This window comes from Bos grunniens, chromosome 1 (genome assembly GCF_055505025.1).
Source record: "Bos grunniens cultivar Pamir isolate PY7600 chromosome 1, Bosgru_T2T1.0, whole genome shotgun sequence".
Taxonomy (NCBI): Eukaryota; Metazoa; Chordata; class Mammalia; order Artiodactyla; family Bovidae; genus Bos; species Bos grunniens.
Window position 1 is genome coordinate 148,600,748 of NC_141165.1, and position 6,033 is coordinate 148,606,780.

The following is a 6,033-nucleotide window of genomic DNA, read 5'->3' on the forward strand; positions in this document are numbered from 1 at the left end:
TTGGTGCTATTTTTTAGTCACCTGAGTGACTGACTCTTTTAGTCTGACTCTTTTTCGACCCCATGGACTGTGGACTGACAGGCTCCTCTGTTCATAGCATTTCTCAGACAAGAATACTGGAATGGGTTGCATTTCCTTCTCCAGAGGATCTTCTTGACCTAGGGATAGAACCCGAGTCTTCTGTATTGACAGGTGGATTCTCTACCACTGAGCCACGGGGGCAGCCCACATTCATTATTACTTACCAAAAGTTTCTCCTTGTGCTACAACCCCACCTCCATAGGAGGGACACACTTCTCTACTGTAGCTGGTACCAGTGTATTCTAACTGAGGTCTCAATGAGCATCTGGCTCCCCACATTTTTGGAAGCTTCCAACCACTCCTACTGGGTTCATTCTGGGCTTCCCTGATTGCTCTGTTGGTAAAGAATCGTGGGAAGGGGGTTCAGGATTGGGAACACGTGTACACCCATGGCAGATTCATGCTGATGTATGGCAAAACCAATACAATATTGTAAATTAAAAAAATAAAATAAAAGTAGATGAAAACAGAAAAAAAAAAAAAAAAGAATCCACCAGCAATGCAGCAGACCCCGGTTCAATTTCTGGGTCGGGAAGATCCACTGGAGAAGAGATAGGCCACCCACTCCAGTATTCTTGGGCTTCCCTTGTAGCTCAGCTGGTAAAGAATATGCCCACAATGTGAGAGACCTGAGTTTAATCCCTGGATTGGGAAGATCCCCTGGAGAAGGGAACAGCTACCCACTCCAGTACTCTGGCCTGGAGAATTCCATGGACTGTATAGTGGGGTCGGAAAGAGTCAGGACATGACTGAGCAACTTTCACTTTCAAGTGGACTTCTCGTTTCAAATAAAGAAAGCAAAAAGGAGGAGAGCCTCTCAAGCTTACCTGATAACATGGGAGCAAGACATTAATATCAGATATTTTTTCTCATTTACATTGTTACATAAAAATTGAGTGAAGTTCCCCATGCTACATAGTAGGACCTTTATGGCTATCCATTTTAAATATAGCAGTGTTTGAAAAAGAATAGATACACATATATGCATAACCAAATCATTTTGCTGTACACCTGAAGCTAACACAATATGGTTAACTATATGCCAATATAAAATAAAATTTAAGAAGAGAATAAATCATGAGAGGGAGAGAGCAAAAAAGACATCAATATCAGGCACTTGGTTCCACAGTACTATAGCATTGGCTAACTAAGGTAATAACATTAAATTAAGACCTTGGAGATTTTGGTTGGAAATAATTTATAGTTGCTTTAAACAACTGTTAAACAGTGTATATGTCATTAGCTCTTTAAACTTAAACACATTTTCATCAGTTTTTAGCAGAGATTTGTTATTTGATCACATTTAGCTTGATTGAAAGTTCTTTGTTAATAAACTGATTTTTTTTTCATGGTTTAAACGGACACTCAGATCAGATCAGATCAGTCACTCAGGTGTGTCCGACTCTTTGTGACCCCATGAATCACAGCACGCCAGGCCTCCCTGTCTATCACCAACTCCTGGAGTTCACTCAGACTCATGTCCATCGAGTCAGTGATGCCATCCAGCCATCTCATCTTCTGTCGTCCCCTTCTCCTCCTGCCCCCAATCCCTCCCAGCATCAGAGTCTTTTCCAATGAGTCAACTCTTCTCATGAGGTGGCCAAAGTACTGGAGTTTCAGCCTTAACATCATTCCTTCCAAAGAAATCCCAGGGCTGATCTCCTTCAGAATGGACTGGTTGGATCTCCTTGCAGTCCAAGGGACTCTCAAGAGTCTTCTCCAACACCACAGTTCAAAAGCATCAATTCTTCGGCGTTCAGCCTTCTTCACAGTCCAACTCTCACATCCATACATGACCACAGGAAAAACCATAGCCTTGACTAGACGAACCTTTGTTGGCAAAGTAATGTCTCTGCTTTTCAATATGCTATGTAGGTTGGTCATAACTTTCCTTCCAAGGAGTTAGTGTCTTTTAATTTCATGGCTGCAGTCACCATCTGCAGTGATTTTGGAGCCCAAAAAAAGAAAGTCTGACACTGTTTCCCCATCTATTTCCCATGAAGTGATGGGACCGGATGCCATGATCTTCGTTTTCTGAATGTTGAGCTTTAAGCCAACTTTTTCACTCTCCACTTTCACTTTCATCAAGAGGCTTTTTAGTTCCTCTTCACTTTCTGCCATAAGGGTGGTGTCATCTGCATATCTGAGGTTATTGATATTTCTCCCAGCAATCTTGATTCCAGCTTGTGCTTCTTCCAGTCCAGCGTGTCTCATGATGTACTCTGCATATAAGTTAAATAAGCAGGGTGACAATATACAGCCTTGACGAACTCCTTTTCCTATTTTGAACCAGTCTGTTGTTCCATGTCCAGTTCTAACTGTTGCTTTCTGACCTGCATACAAATTTCTCAAGAGGCAGATCAGGTGGTCTGGTATTCCCATCTCTTTCAGAATTTTCCACAGTTTATTGTGATCCACACAGTCAAAGGCTTTGGCATAGTCAATAAAGCAGAAATAGATGTTTTTCTGGAACTCTCTTGCTTTTTCGATGATCCAGCAGATGTTGGCAATTTGATCTCTGGTTCCTCTGCCTTTTCTAAAACCAGCTTGAACATCAGTAAGTATTCTCAAATGTTAAACTTATGTCCTTAGACACACAAAGCCAAAGATTAAGTGAGAGAATAAAATACATTTAAAAAGGAGTGGTATTGCATCCCCTGCTACACCAATTTCTAAAATTATCTGTGTTCAATTAAAAAAAAAACAACACACCTTAAAGGTACTGAAATGCATAAGCTATAAGGTAAAATCCCATGATTGTATTATTTTAAGCACCAATACCATTTTGGTATATCATCTTTCAGGTTCAGTTTTTCTGTGTATATAACAATCTTTCTCTTATTTAATGTCATATTGGGAAAAGAGTTGCTAGATATTTATCATTATTGCTTCTCAGCCTTTTGGCTAAGATCAAGTGTAGTATCCATTCTAAGAGTAGTAAGCATATCATTATTATTGAAATAAAGTTCAAGTATGGAGTGATTACTAGATTTCTAACAGAAAACCTACATTTTATGCCTTGTTTTTAATTTAATAAGGTCTATAAGGGAAGATGTCCACATTTTCCCTACCAAAAGTATGTCCAATATACAGAATTATGTGATGTGAGGTAATAATTTGTGAATTAAAATATGTAAGTCTAAGCAGCTGGCTGGTTTCAGAAATACAAGAGAGATTTTCCATTAGCCTTTTCACTTTATGAATTGTGGTTTAACATTCTTACCACACCATAAACATATGAGCTTACAAAATGTGTGTTGGCATATTACATGAAAATGCTGCCACCCTACAGAATTTTTGTAAAACTTTCTTGAGGAAGATATTTTTGTTGGAAAAAAATTGTTTTCTTTTTTAAATGAATTGCAGTAATAAGAATGAAAACTGTTAAATATCCTTTATATACTCACAGTTTAGACAGTTCTAAATGAAATGTCATTTTTATGTAGCTCTAAATTTATATGACAGTACAAATTGAGTGCTTTAAAATATAAATTTTCTGAGCCATCCCAGAAAAATCTGAACCTGAATTATATGGCTTTGCCACAGAGTTCCTAACTTGCATAACCATACTTGTTTTTCGCTATGCAAAACTATAACTTACGTTTTGCTTCTAACTTATTCAAAATTTATTATGATCTGCATGAAGCATGCAGAGAATGCCATCTTCAGACATTCAGACCATTCACTCATTTCAGCAAGTGGGATAAGCAAGGATAAATAAATAAATAGGTGTAAATGTATAGGTAATATATGCTAATATAATTTAACAGATTTAAATAAAGTTAGCATTTCATTTATTGAATGAAAGGGAACAGGCTGTAAGATTGTCTGCGGAATGTAAGAAAAATCTAATTTTACCAAGAGACAGGGAATCTTTATTTAGTCATTGCTCTAAATGTGTCAATTAATTCTTAGGAGGCAAGAACTAAGAAAAGCTCAGAACTAATTATAGCTTCACATATCTATATATTGAATAAGAAAAATCTTGACAATAAGTCTAGTGAATAGGAACTTGAAATATGAATATAATAAAAGTAGTTTGAATGTATTAAATGATTATTATAAATCAAAGTGTAAGTGCTGCTTATCTATTTAATATCAAAAATCTGTTAGGCAAAACATATGGTGACACAGAGAAGTTGTGTTTTGCAGAGAGAGCTTAAGTTGGCTAGAGGCAGAGTTGGGATATGAATTCTGGCCAACTGACTTCTTAGACTCATCCTTCCAAACTTCCCTCTACTGTCTACTTACTCTTTCTAGGAGGTGACTAGATCTTGTATGAGCATCTAGAATATCTTGGTGATCCTAATCCACAAAATAGGAAATCTCTAGAGCTTCCACCCTATTCGTTTGGCTCATACATGCACTCTGTTTACCTAATGTTCAGAGAAAAAAAATGCTACACATGAAAGGTGTTGGCAAGAGAGAAGAATAAACATAAAGAGATGCGTAGGCAGCCTGTAATTTAGAGATTGAATTCTAGGTTTGACATTATCCAGGCAGATGATTTTGTTTACTTGAAAAATGTCCATCCTTCTCATTGAAACCACAAAGAAAGCTTATAATTATGGATTCTTTCAATTTCAGAAGCTGAAGATGGAACTTACAAGTGGAATATGAAAGTGTTCAGCTTCCTGTATGTTCAAAAGAAGGAAATCTAACTGAAAGGAGAAAGGTTAGTATTTTATCTTAAAAATACTTGGGGAAGCTAGCATATAAGCACAGAAGAAAAATAAGTGTGCATTTATGGCTGACTCATATTGATGTATGGCAAAAATCACCACAATATTTTAAAGTAATTATCCTTCAATTAAAATAAATTAATTAATTTAAAAAAGAATGAAAGAACTTGATATTTAATTATTTTTAATTTTTAAATATGCTAAACATTAAATTTTTTCTTTTAGAATTTTTTTAAAAATTTGAGAAATTATGCAGAGTTCTGGTATAAACTTCACAGAAGTTTCATTAAATGTTAATATCTTTTACAATTTTAGCATAGTATAATCATCATAAACATAAAATTTACATTAATACTATATAGTTAACTATCTCACAGAACTAAGTTGAATGTCACCAATTGTCCAAGTAGACATTTGGGAATTTAGAAATAGTCCGTATCTTCTACTTAGCTAATATATAATAGTCTTGAAGAGGATCTCATCTTTTAAGACCCATCATACTTAGAGCAACAATACATCTGTACCATGTTTCCATCTGCTGTCTTTCCTTCCCCTGACCTTTCTTTGTATTTATTTTTTTAATGTATTCTGACTTTATCATGTTACAGACTTTGTCCTTCACTATACATTGAGCTCCTCAACAGTAGAAAAGTTATGTTATAATTATGTTCTTCTTTAATTTTTTTAATTGAAGTGTAGTTGACTTAAAATGTGTTAGTTTCAGGTGTACAGCAAGGGGATTCAGATGCATATTATATGTGTATATATATGTATAACATATGAGTGACTTCTATACATATAACTGTAAGTGCTGTGCTTAATCACTCAGGCATGTCCAACACTTTGTGACCCCATGGACTGTAGCTTGCTAGGCTTCTCTGATCATGGAATTCTCCAGGCAAGAATACTGGAGAGGGTAGCTACCCCTTCAACAAGGGCTCTTCTTGACCCAGGAATCAAACTGGGGTCTCCTGCATTGCAGGCGGATGCTTTGCCAGCTGAGCTACCAGGGAAGCCCATATAACTGTATAAAAGCATATATATATATATATATTCTTTTCCAGATTCTTTTACTATATAGGTTATGAATTATATATACATATAATTATTCTCTTAATACACAGTGCCTGGCATTCAACAAATTTTTAAAGAGGTTGCATTAAGTATAAACAGTAGATTGATCCCCATATGTTTGCTAATGATGAAACTGTATACTTTTAGCTGAACACCACTTTAAAATGTTTACATACTTTACTTGTATGGTAATGAT

The 6,033-nt window shown here is 35.9% G+C and overlaps 1 pseudogene; it reads left to right on the top strand.

Annotated features, from left to right (window-relative positions):
- Nucleotides 1-2,965: 2,965 nt before the first annotated feature.
- Nucleotides 2,966-3,135, top strand: LOC147380286 (U2 spliceosomal RNA; annotated as a pseudogene).
- The last annotated feature ends 2,898 nt before the right edge of the window (nt 3,136-6,033 follow it).